This window comes from Gallus gallus, chromosome 2, assembly GCF_016699485.2.
Source record: "Gallus gallus isolate bGalGal1 chromosome 2, bGalGal1.mat.broiler.GRCg7b, whole genome shotgun sequence".
NCBI lineage: Eukaryota > Metazoa > Chordata > Aves > Galliformes > Phasianidae > Gallus > Gallus gallus.
In genome coordinates this window covers 109,480,735-109,495,272 of record NC_052533.1, presented here as the reverse complement: position 1 = coordinate 109,495,272, position 14,538 = coordinate 109,480,735, and positions in this window count along the sequence as shown.

The following is a 14,538-nucleotide window of genomic DNA, read 5'->3' as shown; positions in this document are numbered from 1 at the left end:
AGTGATAAGAAGATTTGAAGAAGAGTTTGAAGGATTAAAAACAAAACAAAACAAAACAAACAAACAAACAAAAAACTCCATATTTTACTAACAGGAAGAATAGTGGGAAGAGAGGGAAAGCTAGGTGTCCACACTCACTTTTAGCTAAGACTATGAAGCTTGTCAGTTAGCTGGGAATTGATAAGCATATTCTAAAATAGCATTTTATTGTGTGGTACTTTTGTTTTGCACTTGTTTCCATTACAACCTCAGCAGAAACAAACTCTTTTATCTTATATCTTGAAAAATATTGAAAACATCTCAGTAAGTAACCTGAAAATATGTAATGTAATTCTCAGAGCAGTACAGCAAGGTCAGCTCAAACTGATGAGTAAAATAAGTATAAATTAACCTGGATAATTTTTCCTGAAGAGATTACAGAGATCACTGAATGCCTTCCAGCAGTTCATTGTATGTAGCAGAGGGAAAAGAGGGGAGAAGCAACAAGCATCTGGGGAATGTGCATTGTCCAAGCAACACAACTGGACTTCAGGGAGGATGTCTACAGTGTGCTGGCTGGGTTTGTGTGTGGCACATCCAGAAACAGCTGCTAAAGGTGCAACTACTGCCAGATGACACTACGGTCTGTGGAAATTGAATGTATGGGGTAGAGGAATTACTGCAGGAGGGAAGCAAAACCGAGCAGCAGGAGAGGAGCTGCCTCTATACCCTGTTCCAGGAATAAATATTGTTGTTAATGACCTCATTCCTATTTCACTATTCCAGGGAATTAAGTGCTAATGCACCAACAATTGACCCTTCAATTGCACAATATTTTTGCAAGATTTTATTTTGAGAATTGTGATACGTTCTCGAAGGTAGACAACTCGCCCTGGCTGAGGGCCACTCTCTACCCCTCCCTGCTGACTGCTTCTGTGTGCTAACCATAGAGACTTTTACAACTTGACTATGTAATGGATAGGCCAGATAGGTAAAGATGGCCTAAATGTACCACCTCAAACCATCACAGACAGTGGCTTGTTTACATGAGAGGAGGTAGATGAGTAGTTATCTTGCATGCATAGGTTTGTAGAGGCTAAAGGGCTGAAGACAGATTTTGAAGAACATTCCATGACTGAAGTGATGTAAATACAGCTCAGTTCTTACACTCATTCATTCTTGCTTTACATCCAGTTACTTCCTATCTGCAGGTGAAATCCTGAATCTTGTGAAACGTGTGATCATTTTCCCATTGGCTACAGTGAGGACATTGTTCACATTTGAAGCTTAAAAAATCAATTACAATAAGGAAGTAAAACATTTAATGATTCTCATTGCTGTTAAAGGTAGCAGTGAGTTTTATGAGGTCTAGTTTATAAATAATTATTTTATACAAGCATTCAGTTATTTATATTTAATGTTACCATTCTCCACTTTACTATAAAATTCAAAATTTAACTATTTTTTTTTTGTGAGAAAAGGATCTAATTATAACTTGTATTTAACAGTATTGAGAATAGTTAACAATACAGGCAAGAGCACCTCCAATACATTACACATGGAATCAATTTTAGGACTGAAATCAAGTCACGTTAGCTACTACGTAGAGTAGCAGAAGACTTTAGCACAAGTAGTTCTCCCGTTTTTGAGCCATCCCAGTGATGTATTTGCTCTCATGCCTTTATTTCAGTTTTTCTGTTTGGAGTATTTTATTTACATTTGTAATTGAAACAGTGATTGTAAAACTGAAATAACTTCTTAAGCCAAAAAAGAATCAACACAGTAGTTCCTAATAAGTTTAAGATAAGAAATTCTTGCTATCCATCCTAACTATAAAGTATATTTTCTCATTTCAAATCTTTCTCTTCCTTTCAAAAAATCTGGAAAGGAAATTATTTTTATGTGAACAGCAGAGAGAAAATCTATACCTAAGAGAATATCTGTTACAAGTGACAGACATTCAGGTTGAAGATAGTATCAACATAGTATAACGGAAATTAGAGAGTACAATTTGCAGTTCAGCTACACTCATCAACTTGGGTTTTATGTGTTATTGTACGAAGTACTTTGACTAATGGCAAGGAACACAGAATGCTGCTAGTCTATTTTCACAGTATTAATAATGAAATCATAGAATCATTAAGTCTGGAAAGACCAATAAGTCCAACATCAACCCATACCTGTGACCACTGGATCATGTCACTCAGTGCAACACCTGCCATTTTCTTCAAAACCTCCAGGGATTTTAACTCCATCGACATCCTTTTCTAATGCCTCACTACTCTTTCTGAGAGAAATGTTTCCTAATATCCAACCTGAACCTCCCCTTCTGCAACTTGAGGCCATTCCTTCTCAGCCTATCACTGTTACATGGGAGAAGAGGGCAACTCCCGCCTCACCACATCCTCTTTTCAGGAGGTTGTAGAGTGATAAGGTCATCCCTGAGCGTCCTCTTCATGTGTAAACTTTGTCATTATTTTGCTACATATATACATATATTTCAAAAAACCACATTGTTCCTAATTTAGTTTCTGAAGCAAGGACTGTACTTTGATTCAGGCAGCAAAATCCAGTAGTTGATGGGAAAATATGTCTTTGAGCATGAAAGACTGTCATGTACATTTTACTGTCTAACTGAAAACAGAAACCGTGTATTACAAGGAACACTGTTACGTTCACTTGGTAGGTGCAGTAGAAATGCTAAGTCATTGCCTGAGCCAGTGATTGAGCACCCGGTGGGAAGGCAGGGCCAACCCAGGGAGCTCAGGTACATGCAATGCCCCTGGGTGACCGGAAGGGATGGAGCTAGGATCCACACCTTCCCAGACCTCATTTAAGGGTTGGCAGTGGAGGTGAGGTTATTCCTGCCCACCTGAGACCTTCTAAGGGTAAGGAGCTTTTTTTGTTATTTTTCCTTTGTTTCTGTGGTCATAGCTTCTGCACTTGGGCTTGTCCACATTTGCTGAAGCCAAAGGCTTTGTCACCCCACTGTTATTACTATAATTTCCATCACATTTTAGTGTTACAGGTGGGCTTTTTTTTTCAGAATATTCCCTTTATGTCTTCAGTGAATGAAACCTGATTTCCAATAGCACAATTGTTTTCTTCAATAGAGAATTTGAACCTTTCTATCGCGTGCAAGTTAGAGAAATCAATTATCTGTTTCTTCACACCCATTGCTAAAGCTAAGTAACGATTGATTCTGCAAGTAAAGTAGTCAGCGGAATGAGAAATCATAAATGAATGGCTATGGAAGGTTTTAGATTATTTGTACTAAATATCCTTTGAGATATTTATATGAACAAAATGCACAAACAATATTAATCTTGCCTGTGTTCTCTTACGCTAGAAGGCCATGGCTGGTTTTAAGTAGCAATATCAGCTATAGATGTTTTAGCACTTCTCAGTAAAATGTAATAGGAAAGAAGTGCCTGGTGGTAGCTGGCCTACAGCATAGAACCATCTGTAAGTAATTCTAAGGTAGAACCAGTAAAGCTCGTAAAGATGGAAACAGCAGGGATAAATGAATTTGTTTTTTGAGCTAAAATTTACAACAGTCAAAACTTTTGACCTGCTGTAATGAACACTAAGAATCAGGGTAAGGAGAAGGGCTACAGGAAAATAGGTTGGAACTGTCTGTAAGCCGATTTATTTTCAGTTTTCAGACTGCATATGTGTTTGCCATGAACACTGCAAATTAAGCAGAACATCCATCTGAAGAAACTGTTTCTTCAGTGGAGATTACAGTCACTTTGTGTCTCGAATTTTTCTCCATTTTACAAGTACCATGTTTTGATTTATTGCAACAACATTATGGTTGTTTCACAGCATGTTTTTCTATTTACTGTTTGAAATGTAAACTTTATATACCAGAAGACAAAGAGATTATACCATCTTTAATCCAATTTTCGAGTTTTATTAGTATTGTAAATATGGATGATGATGTTCCCAGGGATGGGGAGCAGAAGAGTAAAATTCTGAATTTGTATTCAGATAGCATCAGCTTAAAGTTTCCTGTGGGTAGAGGATTAAAACAATGTGACAGAACACTTCCGCATAGTGGGGACACACTTAAGATACAGTGGAGGCTATGCTTCCATTTGGAAATTATTTATTATCTCTGGGGATGTTATGGTAGAAAACATAGTAGCTGCATAGAATAGCCATATATTGCTAACTTACTTTGTTTTCTCAGTTTTACCTTGTATATTTGGTGCTCTTACTAGACAGAGTAGAACTTTGCTAATGTTCTTCTATGGGATAGTTGAGTCTTTGTATGTAAACTAATTTAAAAAAAGGTAATGGTGTGGTCAGTTCTTTTGTTATTGCTCTCCTTCTCAGCAACAAGATATTAATTTTCAAATTATGTGTTTCAACGTGTTTCTTGAAAACAGAAATGCTAGATTACCATTAACAGAAAAACCAACAATGCACTGTTGTAATTTCAATGCTGGGTAAGCAAATGAAAAAAAGTTGGCTTTTTAAGTCAACTGGTATCTTATTAATGAAGATCCCTGATCCCAAGATCACAATTGTGATACTTATCAGATGAATAACAGCGTCAGTGGATAAGAGAAGAGACACTGATGTCATCTATCTGGACTTCAGTAAGGCCTTTGACATGGTACACCACAATATCCTACTTACCAAATTGGGAAGGTAAGGATTTGATGGGTAGACTGATGGATGAAAAACTGGTTGCAGGATCAAATTCAGAGTGTTGTGGTCAATGGCTCCCTGTCTGGATGGAGATCAGTGACAAGTGGTATCCCTCATGGATCAGTGCTAGGACCTATGCTCTTTAATATCTTCATCAGTTGCATCAGCAGTGGGGTCAAGTGTACCCTCAGCAAGTTTGCAGATGACACCAAGCTGTGGGGTGTGGTTGACATACCTGAGAGACAGGATGCCATACAGAGGGACTTAGACTGGCTTAAGCAGTGGGCCTGGGAGAACCTTGTGAGGTTCACTAAATCCAAGTGCGAGGTCTTCTACCTGGGTTGAGGCAATCTTTGCTACCAATACAAGCTGGGGGTGAAATGATTGTGCACAGCCTTGCTGGACAGGACCTGGGGGTACTGGTGGATGGTAAGCTTGATGTGAGCCAGCCCTCACCACTCAGAAGGCCAACTGAATCCTGGGTTGCACTAAGAGATGTGCGGCCCGCAGGTTGAAGAAGGTGATACTGCCCCCCTCTACTCTGCAAAAATGATCCAAGGGATGGAACACCCATCCTACAAGGACAGGCTGAGAGAGCTGGGGCTGGCCAGTCTGGAGAAGAGAAGGCTCTGCGAAGACCTGGATGCTCACAAACACAAGAGGTCTTTCAAAGCAAATGATCAGTGTTTTTAGCAGAAGGATATTAAAGCTAGTGGGGCTGTCAGACCTGCTTCTAAGCTAAGAATGCTGCATGCTATAGGCTATACTTAATAGCCCTAATTAGCAGCCACAGTAAATTTGAGGGTTATCATATTTTTCCTGTCATCTCAGCCATGCTAACTGATGCTCTGTTTACTCTTCACCCAAAAGCATTTCAACCCCAGTGCGAGAAGAATCTATATGTAACTTCCAACCTAATTTTATGTATATAGGAGGATGCATAGAAGCATTATTCTTTGTCTTGGTCTTGAAGCTGCTGTTGTCAATCTAAATATCTAATGAGAATGCAAAATTTTAAATTTAAGAGTGTTTTACTTTTCTTCAAAACAACAATTTTCTACCACTAATTGATAGTCAGAATCAAGTCCCTGAAGTTTTCATCTACAGACTTGGTTTAGTTAATTTCATGATTTTCAGCCTAGAAAAGTGAGGTATGCTCATATATACTAGTATTCAGGAGTATACCTTGTAATACACTTCTTCCCTCTAATACAACTATTCCTAACAAAAAGATGAGCATTTTGTTAAAATATGATCATTCTCTAGTAGGAATGCTTTGAAGTCAAGCATTTATGCATAGTTATATTTACAAATGTCTTACATAAATATATTACTTCCCAAGATGTATGTTATGCTTCAACAAAATGATTAGTTATGAAATTGCGCATTAATAAAAACAGTTGGTTCTCTTTGTAGCTCAATTCCCTTTGCCCTCACATATATACAGTAATGTCAAATAGCTCTCTGCAGTACTTTTGAATAACTATAACTATGCTATAACCATAATATGTGAATTTATATTATGCATGAAATGTCATGGCCTATGAGGAAGTCAGTTTCTTTTCATGCGTGTCATCCTTAAGAGTTAGCACTTACGGAAGTGAGGCAAAAGGAAAAACAGGCATTGCAAGGAATATGATTTAAAACCTTGATCCCATTTAAAAATAAAACAAAACAAAAAACCCACATATATTACAAGACATTTGATGAATAATGAAAAACATACATGAAAGTTTCTCATAGATCAAGGAAAATGTGAATTCCAACATAAAATAAAGGCCTGGATCTCATAAATGAAAAGAAGTAAAAAGAACTGTATAATACCTATAAAAGATCACCCATGTCAGACAGCAGAATTTACCTCTCTCTTTATTAGTGTGAGAAGTGGAAACATCTACCTTTGTATCTCTTATTCAAAATGTACTAGTGTTAAATCATTGTAGAACTTGTAGAGAACTAACAGACATTTAATGATTCTGACACGTTGCAAGTGGTGTGATTTTAAGAGATTTCTTCTCTTGATTTTGTATTTTGGCTAAAAACACGCTAGCATGGACATTATCGGTTTAGAAAAGGAATACAGCATTGCATAGAATGTTGTTGATAGTACTATTTATTTAGTTGCAATACACCTACATCTATCCTTAGCTCCCTCATTCTCTAAAGGAATTAATAAATAAATAAATAAAATAAAGGGGAGAATCTCTTATTCAGAAACTTGGGAGCTCAGTTCAGGCAGTTCATCAGTGTCAGGACCCTGATCAGGTTGTTCTTACTACATGTTGCTTCCCAACAACATGTTTTATTCTTTGCCATTTGCAAACCATTACAAAATAGTGTAGGGGAAACCTTGAATCAAAATGGCTTTTTCATTTACCTTTCCTTCAGCAGCAGCATGAGCCTGTGTTTGAAATAGAGCCTAACTTTATTTTAAAAATTAGGTGAAGTTTTATTTATAATATTTCTAATTACAGAGCAGTAGTTACACTGTTCCACAACTGAATTACATGGGTATTTTCATGTCATCCACTATAATTTTGCTGCTGAGAGATTTTATGGCAGAAAAGGTGTTTTTTCACAGGCCAAGAGTAAGCTGCCAGAAGATATCCAGGAAATAAATTCTTCTGAACACTATCTTGAAGCCTAGAAAAAGGCTATGCAGAAGACTTCCAGGCAGAAGGTATCCAGGTCAAAGTGCTCAGGAAGCCTGAAGTGCCAGGGAAGTTGCAACTCCTTGAAATGCAGCTGAACATTCTGAGTAATTAGGCTGAAATGTTTCTGGTTTTCCTGTAAGTAGTAGTTCATTCTGAGGTCCTGAGCCTGTGCTGGGGAGTGAAACCTTGTCTTGGAAAAGACTGGGAGACAATATTTATTAGCCTTACTTAAGGATGATTTTTTGTATTTAATAGAGGTTAAACGTAGGTTGTTTGTTAAAAGCAGGTTGTTTGCTTTGGGCAGTTCTGCAGAATAGGAACTGACTGTGGCCTGTGGAGCTGTCATAGGCTGGAAATCAACTGCAGTGCAGGAGCCAGACAGGAAGGAGCTGGTGAAAACGTTACTGCTGAGTCCACCTGTGCAAAAGCTCAAGAGTAAGTGTTGATATTTTTTAGAAGAAGGAATGGCTGACTCAAACAGCTTGACAGAATCACCGTTTTGCTGTGGCTCTCACATTCAGTCTTTTTTTGCCCAAATACTTGTGCCCTACAAATTTTCTCTCCTCCCTGTGGGGACCCTAATCTAGAGCAGCAGAGATTTGAACTGCCATAGATTACTCTCACCTTGTGGAGATAAGTGGCCTTCATTCTTGTAGATCAGACCTTTCTACCTGTTGTACTGGTCTGTCATTTCCCTCACATTTTTCTGGTCTGCAAATCCCCCATTCCATCTCCTGATTACTTCCCCAGCTGGGTGATACAAGATGACAGTCATTGCTGAGCCTGCTTCCAGCCTTACTATGCAGCCTTTTAACTTTTTTGTGTTTTCCTGTTCTTTCTGCTTTTGTTTCTCACACCAAGATTTCTTTCAATGGCCTGTGAAGCTTATAAGCCTCACCGGACTTCCTTTGCATGGCAAGCAGCAGGCCTGAGAGGCTGTTAGCCTCATTTCATTGGCATATACACATTTCTCTAAATTCCTTGCAAACATCAGCAATAAAAGGAAATGTGTTTAAATGCTGAAATGAGCACAGAACAAAAAAAGATATAAAATTCAGTCCTGAGAAAGAAAATTTATCTATAGATTTCAAACAAAATTCAAGCAAAGCCCCCAGGCAGAAAGTATGTTAACACTTTTACACGGCTGAATAATTTTTCTCCTTTGAACACAAACTTCAGTCTAACACTCTTACTCTACGACTGTGCCAATCAAACACCAAAGGAATTTGTAGTGCTGCATCTCAAGGTTTAGAAGAGACTGAAAGTGCAGGAGGTAGATAAGTCACCTTTACCTTGTAAATTATGTTACAGACTACCAGGATAGGAATACAAGAATTTAAGGTAGGCAAAAGTCCTTTTCATGTTCTGTAAAAATATATGCCTTTTTGATATTTTCAATCTCCAGGTCATGGAGTTTTCAATTGAAGTAATAACTGTTTTTGGCACTTGCACTAATGTTTTAAGCAAAACCATTAAAGTCAGGAAATAAATAAATGAAGGAAGGAAGCAATTATATTTTTACAGGCAAATACCCATAGGTGCCAGCTCCACAAAAATTAACTAGCAGATTTTGGGTCTCACTGTGACAGGAAAAATGCCAGAGAGTTTGGCAGATAATGTGTAGGAGCAACATATCCTGCTAAGGAATAGGTAAATGATAGTCACTGGCAACAGGGGAAAAAAAAAAAAATCAGCTTGTAACTAGTGGAAAAACTTACAAGAAAACATATTTTTACTCTCATAATTATCAAAGAAAATGCATTTCAAAAGCTGTAATATGTATGTGGATGCACATTTATGTGCATATATAGAGAGTAAGTAAATGGATTCAGTTATAGTTGCAGAATACTTTTGCTTTTCCTGTTTAAATAAGAAAATATGGCAGTTTTCGCTGTCTTAGCCAGTGACTATGACACCAAGTATAAGCTGTAAAATAAGGTGATCTCCCAGCAATTGCAAATCATTTAGAGCAATTAGAAAACATGCGTATGCACAGGATTTATAATTAGCTCATGAAAACTGACAGCAGTTACGAAGCATTGCAATAAAAAAAAAAAACACAAATCTCCACGTGTGTCTGTTTTTACAAAATAGAGTGGATAAAAAATACAATTTCACATTTACAATTTAGTTTCTCTGTTAAATTTCAATATGTTATGTAGATTAGTATGTGGTTACTGTTTTATTGTTGTTTTTCTTTTTTTTTTTTGGACATTTAGGAACAGTTGATCAAATTAACCTTATGAACTGTTCTACAAGTTTAAATAACAGTAGAGTAAGCTAGCAGTGAAAGATCAGAACTTACATCCTTTTTACAGAATGTACCTGGCAAGCGCCTAAGCTAGTCTAACAGTTCTGAACTCCTACAGTTTAGTGTCTTTTTTAACAAGGTTCTGAATGACCATCTCTTTCTCTCATAAGTAGAGGGAGGCCTAACACAGTCTATTAAATTACGGGTTTGTGAATACCTCCCTAAATGCCTAGGCTTCCAAGGCATAAATGCTGGATCTGTAGAAGAAATCTGTGCTTCCAGTTTAAAAGGAACCATAAAATAAATATCCATAACTGCATGCATATTATAACATGAACCAGGAACACCAGTTTCAGTGGATAGTGTGGTCTCAGTAATTACTGGAGTGGTGATGCACAACCATTTTACATCATCTTGTATAGAAGTGATTTGGTGGGATGTTCAGATAAAAGATTTTTCTTTAGAAAAATTTCTCAGATGACAAAAAATTTCTTTCAGTACTTGTGGGAACATCAAGTATACATAACATGGCCTAAGTAAAAATAAAAACCTACTGAAATACAAATTGTATTATTTAATATAGATAGTATTTTCTAGCACTTAAAAATACTTCTGTATTCTTAGAGATATACTGTGCATCATTTTGCCTGTGATTTGGCAAAGAAGCTTTAGATGTCTATGATTCTATAGACCAACTTAATCTTCCAATTTTTAAAGAATAGGGCAGATTTTTTTTTAAGAGTCCAAATGTTCTAATGAAATTAAGTTTGTGACCACAGTATTTGGTGCTGGACTATCATCCACCTAACTTTTAAACTATTAGTTTCTGTTAAATTCGTAGTTCAATCACTGAATGGTTCATCTTCAGTGCGTAATAAGCTTTACAGTCACACACTACCGAATTTCCTACTGAGCAAGCAAAGTGATAATCTATAATGCAGTGGCAGTTGAATTGTTTGTGATGATAAAGTTACCCTTCACTGCGAAATTCTCTATTAACCAGCTAACTGGCCACTGACATTTCAGTATTCAGTGATCTCTTTATTTTATACTCCCTTCCGCCATTATATCCTCTGTCACTCCTGTGTGTCACTGTAATATTGCCTAGTCCTCTCTTTACTCTCTGGTTTTTAAAACGACTTAACAGCAACTCAGAAACACTAGCAGCAACACAGTTTGGAAGAAAAGCTACTTTGATTTTTTTTTCCCATTAGTTATCCTTTTCTTCTATTCTCATCTTCCAATTAGTATCTTAGGAATTTTTAGCTTTCAAGTAGATGCCAATTCAGATCTCTGAACTGACTTGTTTCCTTGACTACATTTCTTTACTAGTAGCTGAGGAATAACTCTGCTTACTAAAATGACTTCTTACTAAAATTTTTCTCACCTAACATTTTCATTTTTTACCCTTAATGACTCAGTTCCTCCTATCTTAATCTTTCATTTGCTTATGAAGACTTCAGATCCTTTCATTTGATCTCCCACCAGCTCATCATTGTTAATGAATTGTATTTTTTCTCTGAACTCCTTTACTAGCTTTCACTTTTTCTTCCTCCATTGTTAGAACAGTAATTTTCTCCTGTTGATCTTCTTTACTGCACTCTACATTAAGCACCATCTGTCCAAAATCATTACAAATTCACCTCTTGTAAGTACTTTCTCTCCCCGTTGTCCCTAATTTTGTAAAAAAAACTCAAATTGAGTGACCTTGCTGTGTTTGCTCTTAAACATTTTGCCAAATTCCTAGCCCAAAACCCTTCTTATTCTCCATACGTTTGACTCTTTCAGGGCATAGATGCAGGATAAAAGGCAGATTTGAAGGATGAATGCATTTCTCTCTTTGCTCAAGGCCCAACCAGCTTCTTCCAAGAGAAAATTGACAACATGTTAAGTAACTTTACTCCTTTTGCTTGCCCTCCCTCTCCTTGCTACAGATGCTAATCTGGTATCCTAATCCAGTTTCATGCCCCGCTGATCTAAATCCTACACCTGATCTCTCTCATGCCCACTAGTTCTCTTATTCTTTTCTAAACCTTTCTCTTTCTCCCTTGTTTTAAGCATGCATAAAAGCATGTATAATCTCTTTGATGTTTTTATACTTAAAAACCACCTCTGTTAGGTAGTTCAAGTTACCAGATCTTTTTCTTTTTTTCTAAACTCATTTAAAAAATACTGTATAGAGTGCTCACCATAAATTTCATACTAAAGCCTTGATCCGCTGATGTCTCTTATCTATACCAAAGCCGCTCTTACCTAGTACCGTGATTCTAAATAAGTGAAACCAGAACTCCTTCATCAATACCATTTGACCTTTGATCCTGTTGAATTTAATCTCAAAATTCTGTCCTCACTCCTTTCTTTCTTTTCTCCCCATTCACTTGTCCCTCATCTAAATCACCAGAAAAAGGCAAACTATAATGATTAAGAATGCAAGCAATTTTGGTAAATCATAAACATATAGAAAAGAATTCCTATTCTCAATTCATATAATACATTACTAAGCAAGATTGTATTTTCTATGCATATTTTGCTTACTAATCCTTGTGTTGATTAGTGCACATCATCACTGGCTGAAAGACTACATTTTGGTCTCTAAGAGTAATGTCTGTCAAATTCTCAGACCACTGGTATAATTTCATCATGAAATGGAAAGGCTATTCAATATCCAATTCTGTTTGAAAAGTGTTTAAGAATCCATATCAGTCTGTCTAGTTATATGATATGTGTACTAAGCTGTTGTTACAAAACTGTTTTGGAGGAAGACTAAAAAATTATGCTAATGATCATACTTAGTGGTACTTAATGTGTTGTGTGTTCAAAATAAGAGATGTGTGCTGACATGCATGTTGCAAATCAAGTATTCTTTAAAACCTATCTCATTCTCCTCTCTCAAAACACAAATCTCATTACCAGTCCTATTTCTTTAGAAACGCCTCATGCTGGGATGAAGTTCGTTGGCTTGCACTTGTTTCCCCATCACTTTAACTAGATGTTCTTGGGGAGAATAAAGGTTTCTTCCAACCCAAACCATTTTATAATTTTATGAAAATCTACAGATGTAATTAACATAATCACATCACTAATAATGAAGCCGAATCCAGACAAGGGATATTGCCAGAACTCATTAGCAAATACTTTGTATCTGCTTGTATCTCTTTCATCTCTCTCTGTCTCTGGGTTTTTCTTTGTATGCGTGTTTGTGCTGTACAACAATTTCCTAGGTAGAAAACTAGAAAATTCTTGTAAACAAGCTGAGCTTATCTGCACATGCTCATTAACAGGGAGCATGTCTAGATATTGACTTCATTGTTTCATTTCCATGTAGTTTCTAAAGAAGTTCCAAAAGAAATTGAGCCAACTAATAAAATAATTTAATTTCAACCGATACAGACAAGTTATTTATAAAACCTTAGATGGTGAGGACAGCTTCCAAATAATTTTTCACTTCAAAAAAAAAAAAAAAAAGTGCATGTTTGTATGTGTGTATATATATATGTATATTTGTGACTTATTTTCTGTTTTTGCTTTATTGATGGTGCAAGTATTAGTCAAATGTTCTAATTTTAACATTACTTAACAGTTTTTCCTTCGAAGGATCACACTGATAAAGCCTTTCTCTTTATATTTTTAAGTATGCCGAAGATGTAGGTAACAAACCACATTTACATAAACACCTATATTGATGAATAGTGTCACTGTTGACCCTGAAATCTTTTTATTGCAGTTCTTCCAAATATCAGATTAGCTTGGGTTTCCGTAAGTATACCTTCCAATTCACATTATGTGTGAGGTTTGTTTCTCATTAGTTATCTGCTTGATGTTCTAATGGTATTATTTTTAAATTTTGTATGGCTTACACTGATGTTTGAGTTCTTGTGGCCTTTGCTGCAAGGGCACATTTTTGTTTTGTATTTAACTGATTGTCTACAAGTACATCTAGGTCCTTTCCTGCAAAGCTGCTTTCCAGCCATTCAGCGCTCAGTCTGTACTAGTGTCTAAAGTTGCTCATCCACAGGTACAGGACTCTGCAATTCTTTCTGCTAAACTTCCCAACATTCTGATCAGTCCATTCTTCAGCCTGTCCAGTGCCTTTGAATGACAGCACAACCATCTGTCCTATCAGCTACTTTTCCCGTTTCATATCATCTGCAAACTTGTGTTCAATCATCTAAATCATTAATGAAGGTGTTAAACTGTTGAACTCAGTTTCAACTCCTATGGGACACCACTAGTGCTCAGCTTCCAGCCTGATTTTGTGCTGCTCATCATGGAATCATAGAATTGCTCAGGTTGGAAAAGACCTTAAAGATCATCAAGTCCAACTGCAACCTAACCATACTACCCTAAACACAAACAACCCTCTTCTAAATCACAACCCTTTGAGGTGGCAATTTTCAGTCCACATCACTATCCACCTATCTAGGCTGTATATTCTTAGTTTGTCTGTGAGGGTATTATGGGAAACACCGCTGAAAGCCTTATGAAAGATGAGGAAAGCAACAACCACTGCTTTCCCTTCAAACCAGTCATCTTATTTTAGAATGTAGAAAATGTCTTTAGACAACTGGTTGTAGGAGTGAAACATCAGATTAGAAGTCAGCAGGTAGGTGTTTTGACTTCTTTTTGAGTCATTTTGAAAAATACAAGTCAAGAAAAAAGGCTATTTGTAGAAATATTCCTTTACATGATTTAACTACATATCTAAATTGGAACATTTAGAATTGTTGACTGAATTCAACCAAAGAATACAAATTATTTTAAAATTGGCTTTCGATTTCCATATTCAGATCTGGTTTTGCATTTATAAGCGTTCTAACTGTTGCTCCTAACTGTTGAAAAACAAGCTACTGACAAGTTTTAGTCATTTCCTTCAGAGCATAGTAATAATATTTCTCCTAAAGACATTATAAATAGAGAAGGAAGAGAAAATATAACCTTGGTTTTATTGATATTGTTTTTTCCTTCAGTGGTCTCTGATGCAGTAGCACATTTGCA